Here is a 15,775-nt window from a genome sequence, read left to right as displayed (position 1 = left end):
ATTAACAGCTAAATTAAGGATTTATTTTGTTTGTCTGTGTAATCATTGAAAGTACTTAGGAAAAACTAGGCTGTCATTTGAAAATAAAACATCTAGTGTACAGCTACTGCTTACATGATTAAAATACATAGCTTAAGAAAGCAAAGCCTGTCATATAAAATGTTACAAGTCAGAAAAGCTGTACTATACCATTATGGAAATGAAAATAATGCAAATGTCTTTTTTTTTTCTTTCTTTCTTTCTTTCTTTTTTTTTTTTTTTTTTTTTTTTAAATTAAATTACAAGCTGCTGTTATATACTTGTGTATAAGATGGTGGAAAAACTGGTAAAATATTGTTATGTGGGATACATTAAGTGTTCACATAATTACATACTCCATTGTAACACAGATCACAGGTGTCAGGTCAAAATTCTGTCCTCTAAATCAAGAGAAACAATTTTAAAAAAGAGAAATAAGAAAACGCTTTCTTCTGAATATTCTCTAGTATCTCATAAAGTGATCCTCAAGTATTTTGCTGAGTTTCCCAGAAATCAAGGTTTCTCTAAATGTTATTTTTACCTTTCTATTCTACTTTGTACTTGAAATAAAATACTGTGCATGAAAAGCCTTCTCCTAGCTATACTGTCCTTCTTTTCTCAGCAGGGGCAGTTGGGTGGAGTAGGAAATCTTCCGTGCCCATTATATAATGCAAGGATACTTGGGGAAAGGCAATCTTCTCCATATTGCCAGGTTCTCCCCAGACCCAAAGCATCACTTGACAACTGCCACTGGATCTGGCCTATAATAGAACCTTACAGCTGAAAAACCTCTCAGGAAGTCATCCAGTCTATTCCCCTGCCCAAGACAGGATTATCTACTGCAGTGTCATTTCTGACAGATGTTTTTTTTCTAGCTTATTCTTAAAAGCCTTTAATGATGGAGACACCACACTCTGCCTTCTTTTCTTCCAACAAAATAGCTCCAACTCATGTATTCTTTCCTTTTCCAATATATTTTCTAGACTTCTGACCTTTCTTTTGGATTTATTCCAATCTTCTTTGAAATGTGGTGCACCAAATTTGGCACAGTACTCCAGATGACGCTTTGTTCTAGAAGAGGCAAATAAGAGAGTTACAATGTCCTGTCAGCATCTGACTTTTTGTTGGATCTACTCAAAATTAGTTTAAATTCCTGCCATCTATCTTGGTGGTATGTCTCATATGGAAACACCTTACTATTGAAAACAACAAATCTCATCACGGAGCATTAAGAGCAATAGTGTAATATCCATCTTTACTTACTCCCAACAGTAGATCTGTTGGCCCTGTGACCAAAACCTCAAGATACTTAGTCTCTTAGACAGTTTGCTAAGCTTAAATTGTTTTACAGTATTTGATGCTGCTAAAATCTTGGAAATTTTCAGTTTCCTTAATGAACAGTAATAAGGCATTCATTGTTTTATTTGTATATAATTCAAACTCTGAGTTCTACAGATAATGATACAGACCAACTGTTAGGTGTTGGATATCAGGTCACTGTGAAGAGCACCAATCTGACAACAAGGGCCAGAGCTACAGCTACGATAAGATCATGCTTGGCACATGCTTTTGGAGCAAACACAAGCTAAAATTTCCACGGTGTAAATTGCCATAGTTATATGAGGATACAGCTATACCTTCACTGGGGGTGAGACACCCTTCCTGGCCTTGCCAATACCTAAGCATCACAGGTGGTCATAAAGCAGTGACCACATGCTGGCCCTGCTCATTCCGGAATGGGTAGACAGGGCTAGGTGTCCTGGGAAAGGCTTTTCCCACCTGCATGCTGCTTATTCCATCCCTGCCCAAGAGGAGGAACTGATAGGTGCAAGGCTACCTGCATCCAGTTTACCCCCTCTTGGAATCTCTTTTTTCTTCAGCAACTCAGCTGTGGGCCTGAGTGAGCGCTTTGCCCTTCCTACCACTGCAGGAATATGAAGGTAGTATAGAGCCAAAGTTCTTTTCATATTTTTCAGCTTAACAAATGGTATGAAATTAAATTGTGGTCTTTTAGGCCTAGTTTCTGGTAAAATAGTCTTCCTGAATTTCCTGGGGCAGACTTGGTTACATCATGCCCAGTGACATGCTGTTGGCATATGGCGGTAGACTGTAAAATGGAGAGAACTGAATCAAAGGCATGCTAATATTAATACATCTATGTTGCTTGCTGCTTGAGGAATGCAGTAGAAAGGGAGTCATATGTAGTTTATAGAAGAAATGAATACATTCCAGATGTTAACCATGCGACCAAGCCTTGTATATACAAAAAAGGTTTTCCCAGTGCCTATATTTAATCTCCACATAAAAAGACAGGCTTTCTAAAACCCTTCCCACTATATGTCAGCATAAATTGGGGACATTTTTCATCTTGAATCAGAAATTTAGAAAATAATACCCATCTACTTTAGTACTTGTTTATTCAAAAAGATGTATTTGTTAATGAGAAACAAAGATTAAATGTTAGTGGAAATCTAATGCATGTGTAAGTTTTGACCAGAGGTTCCTGCTCCACCAACTGCTTGTGCCAATATGGTTAGGTAATGCCAGCCCAGTGGAATATCACAGGGTATACTTGATGGTGGAACCAGACCCAACAGGCATCACAACTTAGGATCTTTGCAAGATCTGGTATTTGCATTTGGAAAAAGAAAAAAAAAAAAAAAAAGACAGAGAGAGAGAAAAACAGTAATGTACTTTGGGAATTACTATTGTTTCTTCAGTATTGGAAATCTGGAGCATGTTTATTCTATTAACATTAATTTGAATCAGAGGCAAGAAAATATACTGCATTTATTCATCATTGGACAAATGTAAAAAAATTTCTGGTGAAACTGTCTTTAGGTCTGATGGTGTTTTACCTGATCATTCTGAGGCTGAACTGGGGGAAAGGGAAGATGTATGAGATGACATATCACCTTTATATATTGACAGAAATGAATGTCTTTCAGTATTAAATATGTATCCAATTCATGTGATCTATATATCCAATGTAATGTATCAATGGCAGCTCAAACTTAGCATTTTCTCTATGCTTGTAGGAAACAGTTCATGAACAATCTGTAGACCTCGCTAAATATTAGTCTATAATATTTAGTCCTGTAAGTTGCTAAAATAACTGGTAGAGTAACTGTGAATGATCAGTAGATTCAAGAACATTGTTAGCCACTTAGAATCAAATCATGAATGACATATGAGATGAAATTTTTCAAGTTAGTCATTGCAAATTATTTGCTTATTTCTGATTATTGTTGTGGTGTTAAAATATACATCACACTCAAAATGTAGTGAGCATCTTTAAAAAAAATGAAGATACCATTCTAGTGCCCAGTTTGGATAAATTAAAAGGGTGATGTACTCCTGTCCTCCTCTGTTTGAAAGTCTGTGGAAAGAGAGACAGGAAAGTTAACTGTTGAAGAAATTTTGGATATTTTTCTTGTTGTGGTAAGTTCTCTCTTGTTGTTTTGGTGACAGATCACTTTCTGGGACAGATCCCAGATCAACCTACTGTCTCCATTCCAGGAGAATCAGGCTGAAGCTAAGGCTCCCTAACATGAGGCATATCAGAGCCAGGGTGACCCAGGCAATGTGTGTCCTTTCTGTTTCAGCCAGCCCTTTCCCAATGCTACTGTGCGTATCCATACTCACTATTGCATCTTTCCCTTCTGCTGCCACAGAAGTCGGTGGCTTTATGCTAGTAACAAGCTCAGAGAAAAAATAAAAAATAAAAAGACCAAATAAAAATGATTCAAAATACACTTGAAAATCTGTATGTTGGCAAAGTTAATGTTGGGATGCTTGACAAAACAGAGAGTGTAAGGACAGGTTGCCTTCAGCACTGAGGCTGAGCCTGCTCTTGTGCCAAAAAAAAGTCATAGTCAAACCCATGCATGTGGAGTGCTATTCCCCTCCTCTTAGTTCCTAGGACAAGTGATGCTGAAAGCGGCTGTGCTGTCAACATTTTCATTTTTATACAGAAATTGCTCTGTGCTAAACTTCATAGAGGATGTGATGCATGCCCTGCATGAGGGACATCTCCCCATTAGCTTTGCCAGCTCCTCCTGTGACCAGCCATGCACTAGAGGAGTAAGGGGATGCTGCTGTGGAGAATGTGGCAGACTTCAGCATCATTCCTGCAACCATGAACACTGTGTGCCTATTTCTACCTATGTGCTGCCTTTCTGCACTCAGTGTGTTAAATCTGAACTGTGGCTTGCCAGTATGCCGGAGGTGCAGACAGTGATCTCAGATAAACCCACTTATAATATTCAGGATGTAGATGGGAGTCCTTTGAAGTCAGTCCTTCAGTCCCGGTCAGGCGGGAAACACGAGGGACAAAGAGGACCCCTGGGGGGAGATGCAAACTGCTCCCATCCAGGGTGCAGGAAGACAAAGAGACAGTAAGAGAGATGGGAATGGATTCAAGGAAACTTCTCAACTGTTTAAAATCTGATCTCAGTCACACGAGGAAAAGATGGTCTCTGAGAAATACTGACCAGGTACATTTACTTGTCAAATGGCCGTAAGAGCTTAAAGCATTGCCACCTTGCAGGTGATTTTTTTTCCATTCACTGCTCAGACATGGAAACTGAGTATCAGAGGGCTTATAGTTGGTTCAGTGCAAAGTAAAACAGCACTGCTCAAAAGACTTTGGATACAGGCCCAGTCTGTTATTTTGAAGTATTTCTCTTACCATTGCGGTCTGAGAAATAACATCTCTTTAAATGTGTCTCCCTTTCGACCCATAGCACCATGTGCCCCCCAAGGTACCAGTGCTCTCAGGATAGCCCCCTGGTTCTGTGGGAAAGGCAGCATGGCCAGATGCCTCCCAGCACCCCTTCTGCAGCATGGGGATGGCTCCGGCCCACCCTGCATCCGCAGAGAGATCACAGGGCTGCAGGCTGACATGGGACAGCTGCCCAGGAGGCCCGGTGCACCATCTCAGAGCAGTGGCATGCACAGGCTGGCTTGCCCGCTCCCTGAGCTCTGGTGATTAGGCCAGAAGTGGCAGCTTTTGGGTTGAGCGACGAATGACACACATTATGCATCAGGCTCTCCAATCGCTTAGCACCTCCAGACTCCTCCTGGCTGTTTATATTTAAAAATAAACCCTAGCAATTGCTGTTCAAAGTAAGGACTGACAGCCTGCGGCATTTTTATTTAAGCACGCTGAGCAGAAACTGAGGAGAACAGATAAGAGTTAACGGGTGTTTGTAAAACAGGCAAGAAAAAGGATGCTGATTCGTGAACCTTCACCAGCAACAAATTCCATGGCCAGGGAGCAGAGACGCTGAAAGCGCAAGAGCCAAAGGCTCTTGCTTTAAATGTAGGATTTGACAGGAGAGCAGCAGGGTAGGACCTCAGGGAATGACTAAGCAAATACTTAGATAGGAGGTCTGTGAGGTAAGCAGGACTAAATTGGTGCATCACTTTGAAGGTCGGCAATGCAATTTTATGTGTAACTCTAGATTTAATGGGCATCCATGGCAGAGCCCAAAGTACAGGAGTGATGTGCTGAGAGAAATCAATGCTGATGCTCTGACTGCAGCATCCTCAACCGGGAGGAGCTGAGACAGCCAATGACTACCGAGAGGTGTCTGAAGAAAACAGAACTCCTGCGTGTCCCTGCAATTTTCAGCTTAAAAACAAGAGGAATGTATCTCCTGCTTTATAACGTACCAAACACTGAATTATGATTTTTTGTTTTTCAGCAGTGACCGCAATGGATGTCTTTGTTTCTCTGTTTTCAAACCTTGACCACAGAAAATGTGTTTGCATTCCCTTAAAATATGCTAGCAGTTTGCAACTTGCAAACATTCAAACCACAGTAATAATCACATTATTTCAGGAGTTTTTACCTGGAATGGTAAAATATTTGTAGAAACTGCAATTCTGGTCCCCCTCACCTCCCCTCAGATTTAAGTAATAGAATGCTGAAGCTCATAGCAGCAAAATCCTGTTTTTATCAAATCTGAATAACTGCGCCAGTCATAACAAAATGAGTATCTCTGCCTGTATCCCAATGGGTTTCTCTCCTGTGTCAGTTCTTTCTCTGATGAGATGATTTTTTGTCTATATATAAATAAATAGATCTGCTCAAGGCCCCATCTTTCTTTTCACTGACATAAGTGATAATATCGTATTTGTCCTTCAAAGTCATGCAAATGGAATCCTCAGGCTCTAGATAATAAATGCTGGCTAACCTGATTATTTTCTTTAAAACATAAATTAAATTATTATCCCCCTACATTTTCACACACTTTACAAACTCCTGGCAGAAAAAGGAGAAGATAGATAATAAGATACTCGAATCACTTTCTTACCCTGTAATTAGCACATGAAAAAAGAACTTACTGAAAACAATAATTCCTCAGTCATTTGTCTTTATTTTAATTTTGCTTTGAAGCCAACATATTTTCTCTGAGATTTCATTAGCAGCCATTTTGTAAATGAGATTCTTACTGCTAAGAACCAAGTTTGAGTGCTCCATCGCATTAAAATTTAACATTTTTCTATGGCTTAATATAACTTTTTCTTAATGCAGAGAGACTTTTCTGCGATGTTCGTAGTTTAAAGGGCTGGATATAATTAAGAACATAAGTGCTTGAAAGTAAAGTGCTTCAGTACCTAACTCTGAGGCATATGGCTCCTCAAACAGAGTCCAAAATCTAAAGTTACCAAGTACAACAAACATCCATGCTTAAGGGAAGATTTAAGCATCTTGCAAAAAGATCCAAAATGGCCAACAAGCTGAATGAGCAACTACTAGGACAGTTTTAAAGCCTTCCACAGGGGCTTAGGCCAAAGGGAAGCACCTTTTTTTTCTTTCTTTTTTTTTTTTTTTTTTTTTTTAAATCTCTCCTGAAGATTAACTGAATTACTACAAAATAGTTGAGTAGAGTGTTTCCCTTTTAAAAATAGTCTCTGGAAAAAAAAAAAAAAACTGTCTTTGGAATAAAAGCTGAAAATTAGTATGGTATTTCCCCTGCTCTGTCAGTGCCAAGCTGAAGAGCCATTCTCCTTCTGCATGTCTGCTCCCAAGTCAGAGTTTTCCGGCCCATTGGTGAAAATGTAATGGGAAGAATGGAGAGTATTTCCACCAGCTGGTGGGCAGTTAGGCTAGTCTCCTCAAGCATGCATTTTAATGCATTTTAATTCACTGGGAAGTGGTTTAGCCATTTGGTCCTATGGAAAACATAGGCAGGAAAACAGGTCATAGGAAAACATGACCTGTCTGTAAAAGAGACAACTGTGACCTCTGCTGTTTGATGGAAACTTACCTTGTCTGTCTGTGCTAGGAAAGTGAGATTTTTCAGTTACAAAAGTTTCACCTGGCTACCTAAATATCCTAATGTGCTCTAGGCCCGAACCCTTATTCCTTACCAAAACCCTCCTTGTTGCATTTGGTTAAAAATACATGGTTAAAACGCTCTTTTCACTATTCCACTTTCACATCACAACTCCAGCAACAGAAGAGCCCCTGGGGATTTCTTCTGCTGTCAAAATGTGCTTTTGCAAAGTGAGCAGTGGGAAAAGGAGCAGAAGCCGTGATTTCCGAGCCTGGAGCAGAGCAGTGGCTGCCTGTTGCATGGAGACGTGCAAGGATACAGCTTCACATGAGTCTGGCAGAAAATGAGTCTGCTCTGGGCTGTTTGGGCTCTCTGGGACCAGACCCCTACCAATGGATTTAAGTGCACGGAGGCTGTGTTGCCCCCAGCTTTGCTCTGGAGGCCTAGGGCTGCCCTCTTGCCCCAGGATGGGCTGCAGGATGGACAGATGGATAAATAAATAACTAAAGAGATAAATAAAATCAATTCATCATCCTTCCAAGAGAGCTCACAGGGGAGAAAAGCCTAACCAAACACCCCTGTGGGGTGAAGCTAAGCTTCTGGTGATTAAATTAGAACAATAGTGCTACTGAGCAAGCCTAATCTTGCCCCTGACTCTATCTTCTTTCTCTTACCTGTTTCCTATATACTCTCTCTGCTGATACAAAGGCTTGGTGATATACAAAGGCATACACAGGGTGTACCCGTGTGCTCTGTGAGGGGTACCATGGGATTCATCTGTTTCCAGGGTTCGACTCTGTCCATAAACTGCAACTACAGCTATTTCTGCTTGTCGCTTTGCTAGTTTAAAAATGTAGTCACATAGGCAATAAGCATTCAAATCATGTTGTTATGTGCTCATGGCTGATTAGCTGACTTTGGGTGTAAACGTGACCATCAATAAAAAGCATAATGAAAGCTTGTTATTTTTAAACGTAATTAAGTCAAAGGAAAAACAGTTCAGCATGACCGTAGAAATAGTAATTGGTTCATTACCTGTAATCATGTTAGCCTGTTCACATTATCAGAGGCGATAATTGGATAGGGAAGAAAAAGAGAGAATATATCACTGCATACACAGGTGTGATCTGTGTGTTTACATGTGTGTTAATATATTATATGTAGTTCATTAATAAAATTTTAGATAAAATGGGAGGACTGTGGCAATGAAGAAACACAACTGAGAAAATCTTAAAGGTACATCAGGAGGTGTGAGACAACGATTCATTCATCAGCTAAATTTAAGTAGAACTAACTTGTATTGCTACCTTAAACTCCAAGAGTGACACGTTGTTTTAGTGGAAAGAAGTTCTTGTCCCTTCTCTGTTTTAGTACAAATCGTTTTTGAGAAAGGCAAGGTTTGTTATCAGCACCTGTCTTTTCCTTGCAAAGCAGCAAAGCAGACGTGCAGGGGGGAGACCTTTACAGGAAGTTGTCTGGTTTCGTGCTGCATTTTTCGAAGTCTAATTCTGAAAGTTGTCATTCTGTATCTTTAGAAGACTGATGAAAGGGATTACTTGCCTGAAGATAACCTGTTGGTTCTGACAACAAACTTGGCCTTTGTTGAAGGTTATGAAATTTATATAAATATTTGATAAACTGGTTCATGGGAGCAACTCCTGTCATTTGTCCATTGTATTTACTCTTGGTTTTCAGTTTATAGGAAAATATCGTACTGCAGTGCCTTTTAAACTTCACTAAAAAGATATCATATAAATCCAACAAGTAACAGTAGGTTCATGGATCACAGCCCTGTGCCCTCTTCTCCTCTGACATGCTAATATTTCCCACATAAGGTGGCCTTGTGGACAGCAGGATGTCATAGATTTACCTGCTGCCTTTGTTCATATGCTCCTTCAGGAAAGGTTGAGGTATTTGCACACCTCCAGGAGGCATGTGCCTCAGCATGCTAATGCCAGAGTTTGGAGTGGCCTGCGGAGTATGAATTGATTGCTGCTTCTTGGTTTATTCTTCCCTCTTTTGCTTATCATTTCCAATGCCATTGTTATGGGAACTCATTGAAATACTTTTCTTTGATGGGGAGGAAATAGTGTGGCCAGCAGGGAGGAAGAGGGGATGTTAAGAGTATAGTTTACTACCTTCATGTCCAGGATCTGGCAGCAAGAAATGGTCCAGGTTTCCTCCTTAAACTTATTTGTCCTCCAGATTTATTTGTCAGGGGGACAATATGGCTGAATGACCACCATCTGCTAAAAGACTGAGCCACAGATGACAGGCAGACAGGTTAGATGGACCTTTGCCCTGCCTCAGTAGAACATTTCTTGTGTTCTGTTTGTACGGGAAGGGAGGGATCCTAGCTAGACAAAATTACCAAAGCAATGACAGAGAGGGGAAGGCCCAGTAAAAAAAAAAACTGTATTTTGTCAAATCCTTCTTAGCTTTGCTTCCTGGGGTAGAACTGGGGGACCAGGAAACTACGTGTAGTCCCTTCAAAGCTTATAGCATGTGAAATACATATAAATTTTCATGATTATTAGTAGGCTGCAATGTCTGAAAGAACATGAGGACCAAATAACGTTTGAATAAGGTAGGACTCCTTTTGGAGTGAGAGTACTCATGTTTATTTTCAGTAAGGGTTTATAGGAATTACTGCCTCTGTGACCTGCTTGGGAGCTCAGATCAAAGGACCAAAGTCTCCTAGCTCTAACATTGACCCTTAGGGAAAGAAGAGAAAAAATAAGGCAGCTATAGAGTGATCCTTCCCATGGTATAATTTCCCAGCTCCCAGCAATCAGCAGTTTAGTGATTTTTTTTTTTTTTTTCTGAGCCAGAGGTTGCATCTGGGCTTTCATGTTTAATAACCAATGATATACGTCTCCTCTATGAATTTGCCTAATGCTTTTTTTAAATCCAGATAAAGTTTTGTCCTCTGCCTGATCCTGTAGGCAGTGGGTTTCACAATTTAATTACATACTATATAAAAAGTACTTTCATTTGTTTGTTTTAAACCTGCTTTGTTTTTCAGCAAAGCAAATACTGACAGTAATAATACCACTTTGTTAGTGTAAGTGCAGACATGCTAGGAGTTTCTGCTGGCATGGCTGTGTTGATTAGGGGTCACTCTTCGGCTACATCAAAAGTTATGTTGGCAGAAACAGGAGATATGCCCTCCCTTAGATAGGCTTCCAGGAAGAACAGAAGGGCGAGTTACGTTCTCCTCGTACACCAAAGGATTTTGGCACCTATTCTGCACTTGACTTGCTTTCTAAGGTTGCTGAGAAAGATCTTTTGTTTCAAACCTATAAGTGAATCTTTGCCTTTTGTCTGAGCCTCTTTCAGATGCTTAAGTATGAAAAAACATACAGTGGATGTTCAGATATTTGACCATTGTATTGTACTATGGCTAAATAAGTTTAAATGTGTGCCTAGTCTTTCTTTGCCAATGTACTGAAATGTGATTTCTTTCTCTCTGGTGGCCCTCCTCAGAAATCCTTTTCATGAAGTAAATTTCAGGTGATAGGCTGATCTTGGCTCACAAACACACAGAGAAAACAGCAATCGTGAAATCATGTGTTTGCTGCTCCACTCACAATACCTCTGTTTATACCAGGCTGCAATATTGATCCACAACTGACAGTACAGAAACTTTCTGCATGAATGAAATGATAATTGTCCTTTTCCATACCCGTGAAAATGGTCTCTTGAGAATTCTTTTCCTTTTTGTGGGCATTCACATCCCCCTTTTGTCTTTCATGTGAAACTTGGGTCTACCTAATCCACAGGTTTTGACCAGTTGTTCTGCTGAAATCTGGCCTGGTTGGATGATGTTGTTTTCAGTGCATGGTTTCAGTATTCATTGTTTTACCTCCAAGCCTTATTTTATTTCCTTAATCTGCATGAAAGCCTTCAATGTCACCCTGTTTTTGTTCATTTTCATTACGTAAAATGAAGAATTTGCTGTTTTGTGCACCTGTATGGAGAACACTGTGTGTTTGTGTGTGGCAATAGCCTGCTCCCTTTGAGTGCCTTGTTCAGTTTTGGCTGCCCTAATACAAAACATGAAATTGAAGCAATTCAAAGACAGGTTTCAAGAATTATCAGTCTTGTAAAGATTTGAATGTGAAAGAGTAAAATGATGAGCCCTGCTTAGTTTAGAGACAGAAAAAAATATGAGGAGCTGGACAGTTACATAGTGAGTAATATATGGTGTAGAGGAAAAAAACTCGGTCCCTAATATTTGCTTTTTTAATTAAAAGGGGGAAAAAAAGGCAAAATATTCACTAAAATATTTCCCTTAAGCAGTTTCAAATTTGTTACCTTTTGACAGAACTTGGAATAATATGCACAAGTTATTATACTGCATATTAGAAGAAATGGAAAATCTCAGCTGTATTACAAGCAATGAAGTACATGAGAACATTTTGTTGTTCGATGTTAAGGATGGTCAAGGTTTAAACAAGTACCTCCCTGGATCACCTCCAGGGTTTTAGAAAGCAGCTTTCTCCTTTTGGGAGGTTTGCCATTATCTGCTGTGGAGTTTCTTAGCATTTCAATCAAATGATAGAGGCACAAGGAAGCCTTGTTAATGAAAGGATGATGAACTCTGTCTGGTCTGGTATTCTCTTGGCTAAAAACAAACTGTATGAAGGATTTTGACCACTGTAATATAATAAAAAGCATAGCACTGTATATAATAATAAGCATAGGAAACAGAAAGCTTCTTGAACACTGAAAGTATACATCTGTAAGACAGACTGTGGCCTGTGCCTTAGCATGCATGAGTGTTTATGCATCACACTATCAGCTAGAGAGCATGTGAAAGACTTACTGTGCACCAGAGCCTGCCTGTGTGAATGAACATTCAGCCAGCTTTCCAAGCCTTCAAGCAAGAGGTGTTGCTTTCTGGTTACTCAGACCAACTTTGGAAGCCTCCTAAATGACTTTCCTTGCGATAATAATGGGTAGGCAACTAATGCTTCTGGGCTTTCTAGCAGGACTGGATCTGAAGGCAGACTTTACAGTGTTCTTCCACAGAAACAGAAAACTGGAGGGAATGCTGGTTCTGCATAGAGGCATTTATAAACTTATTGTTTGTATGCTGAGAGACTGAAGATATTGGCACTGGGGCTAAACATGACAATACCTGATTCGCAGTATTTCTGTCAGATAACGTGAGATACAACTTGTATTTTAAGGCAAAACAGAGAATGGAGACATTTTCATATGGGCTGAGCTTTCTGCACAGAACTGCAAAGTACTGTTCTCCAGTTGTTCTTCCGTGTTCTCTCTCTCTCTCTAACGTTTTGTTTAAAGAATAAACATCTTGGACCTTTTTTTTTTTTTTTTTTTTTTATACTTTCAAACAGGTCGACACAGGTACACTCCATAAGCAGATTTAGAGACTAGTGTGACTTTGTCAAAGATCTTCTGCATTTCAGGTCTGAGAACAGGATGTTAAAAAAGGCATGAATCTTGCATGAATCTGTCATTAGCAAAGCTGTCTGCTTCCATTACTTGAATGTGTCCTCCTTTGAAGTCTTTCCTGAAGAAACACGTGCTGTCTAGCTGACAAAACCACTGCTGAAACTTATCACAATGTTAAACACTTGTACTTTCCCCTTGTTTTCTCGGCAAATTCATGCTTTTGAAAGCTGAGAAAAAAATAAGGGTGTAGTGGAAATATGCTGAACTGGCATTACTTTTGAAAGGAAGTGGGAAAATATAAACCCATCCTTAGAGTAGGTAGGGTTGTTCTAGTTTTCATAGGAAAAACAGTCTTTTCATTCTGAGTAAAAGCAAAATGTAAATACTTCAGGTAAGACCATTCACCGTGGTCCAGGTCCAGGTCCAGGAACTCATTAGAATTTGAATTAGTGTAAGTTTGAAATTACTAAACATCACTTATTTCTCCCAATGTACTGAATGACTCCTTTTAAATAATACTCTCATCTATGCAAGTGGGCAGACCCATTCTGGCTGACTTGACCAGAAAGAGCAGCAGAAATGGAAGATTCCTTTTTTTTTTTTTTTCTTTCTCATTTCTCTCAAGGTGTCACCATATGCTTAAGGTGATCTTGGCAGTGGATACTCCAGATAACACCATCAACACTCAATGATCCCTATCAATTAATCCATGTGCTTAAGACAACGGAGAAAACAGCACTCTTTTATTTATAATATAGTGCAATTATTAGTGTCTGCTTCTAAGGAACCACATGTGAGGCCCCGTGATGTGATTAATCAGGCATTCCAGCTGCTTTTGAGTGATCCCAGTACTGACAACTGAAAGCAGGAGGAATTCTTCTCCAGTTTATGACATCCTGTTATGCAGTCTGAAATGAACTTCAATGTCCCAGTGAAAGAAAGCTAAACACTTTGTATGGGAATGTACATAATCACTAAGAATTTGGCAAGGACAAAAGCCAAGTCCAGGGCCATTGATTTGACAGTCTTATGTCTCATCCAATGTCTGCTGTTATGGTGTTTCTTCCTTCTTAAATTAGGAATATGTTCTTGGCCTGGTAGAAGGTACACAGTACAGATCATCTGAGGCACGGCTGAATTTGGGAAAAGGCAGACCTGTACTAGATGCTTAGCTGCAGTTTCGTTTTAACATAGCAAACCTGTACTTTCTTCTCTGCCTACCCAGCAGTTCAGATCGTCAGAAAAATTTAAACGCTTGTTCTTGTTGTTTTGTTTACTAAAAAAAACATTCCATGGGTAGGCATTCCTGGAACAAAAACTGCAGAAAAGGTTATGAGGTAATCTAAGACTTTCACCTAAAGCTACCTTAAGACAACCTGCCTATAAGGGAAGGAATAGATGACACAGATTATGTGTTTAGCAGGACCCATGAAAAAAATACACAGCACTGGCATTGCATTTTGAAGGCTAATGTTTACATTTGTGCTATGCTGAAGGTGATTTATGGAGCATATATGCACATGTGGCTGCAGAGCTGGCCAAAGCATTCATTGCAGATAAATCTGGAGTTTATTCAATAGATCTCAAATCCACTTTTTCGTCATTTGACCAAAATAAATTAATGATTGAGTGACATACAATAAACAACGTATTTATAGGACTGAAAGAAACTGTTGAGCCTGGGATTCTGCTCCTCTGTGACCTAAAGCAACAGGGTCATATACTATTATCCAGAGGAATTTGAAACCATTCATGATTAACTGCCAATGGTATTCTACCACCTTTCCCTATATGCAGGTTTTTAGGTCTGAAATGCTACAGGGTAATTTTGCTGCAGGCGAATTAGGTTAATACACTCTTGTTTCTACCATTCCAAACTCAGACTGAACAGTCCTCCTCAGTTCAGCACAACCTCAGCTTGCCCAACAGCACCTTTCTTTGAGATGAGCGGGTGCCAATTTATGCTCTCTAGCAATCCAGTTTTACACCCAGGCTGATTAAATAAACTTAGCAGTTTATGTAGGTGGTTATATTCCAGAAAGCACATTAAAGCTATAAGATGTAGGAGACAACATGAAAGTGAGAATGCCTGTCTCTTACAATAACGATGTGAGATCTTGTTGAGCAGCAAGCTCTCTGAAGAGCCTAGCATTACCTCCATTTTTTTTTATTTTTTTTTAAATTTTTTTTTCCCAGCACAAATCTACTCAGTAGTTAGAGAAGACCAAAACAAGTGGGAGAGCTCTTACTATACCAGTGAAAAAAGAGAGATATGGTGTGATATGTAGAAAGTATAGTGTTATGCCAGTCAGCATATTTGATATTGTTAACAACAATACATTTCAGCTTAAAGCTATCACTTTGCATGCTTTTATTACAAAAAATGATTGAATGAAAAAACTTTTTTTTTTTTTTTTTTTTTAATGGTACCAAAATGTCGCTTTGGGTTTAATGAATATTGTGTTGGTTTTGGTGACATACAGTTCTTAAAGGGAAACATACTCTTTTCAAAATTATTCTGTTAGGCCCCACATGAAGATGCATAACATTTAATTTTTCATTTTGGTTTGTTTTGTTTTTCTTGCACACATAATATAAATAGAACATGTTAGACAGGATAAGCATCTTAAAAAATATGGAAGGAAATTCCCTGCTAAAACTCCCTGGACTAAAACTTTTGATTGTGTGCTGCAGCCATTTTGGGTGCCTTAGGTAGTGCAAGGAAAGGGAGGGAAGGAGTCAGCTAGTAACAAAACTACTGGAAGTCATTTCAGACCCTCTTGCATGTTTTGGTCCACAGCATGGCCATCCACAGTGCAACCAGAACTGCAAAGGAAAAAGCCCATATTCCTGCCCCTTAAAAAAAAAAAAAAAAAAAAAAAAAAAAAAAAAAGTCAGTTTTCCTTATCTTATCTTCACGTTATTTATGTATTTTGAAAAAAAAAAAAAAAAAAGAGCAGTTTGTCAAACGTTTAAGGTTGACAGGCAAGTCATGTTGTTGCAATGCAGGTAAACACTGCCATGAGTGACACTGACTGTGTCACTGT

This window comes from Aythya ferina, assembly GCF_964211825.1.
Source record: "Aythya ferina genome assembly, chromosome: 2".
In the NCBI taxonomy this organism is placed as follows: domain Eukaryota; kingdom Metazoa; phylum Chordata; class Aves; order Anseriformes; family Anatidae; genus Aythya; species Aythya ferina.
This window is presented reverse-complemented; position numbering follows the sequence as displayed.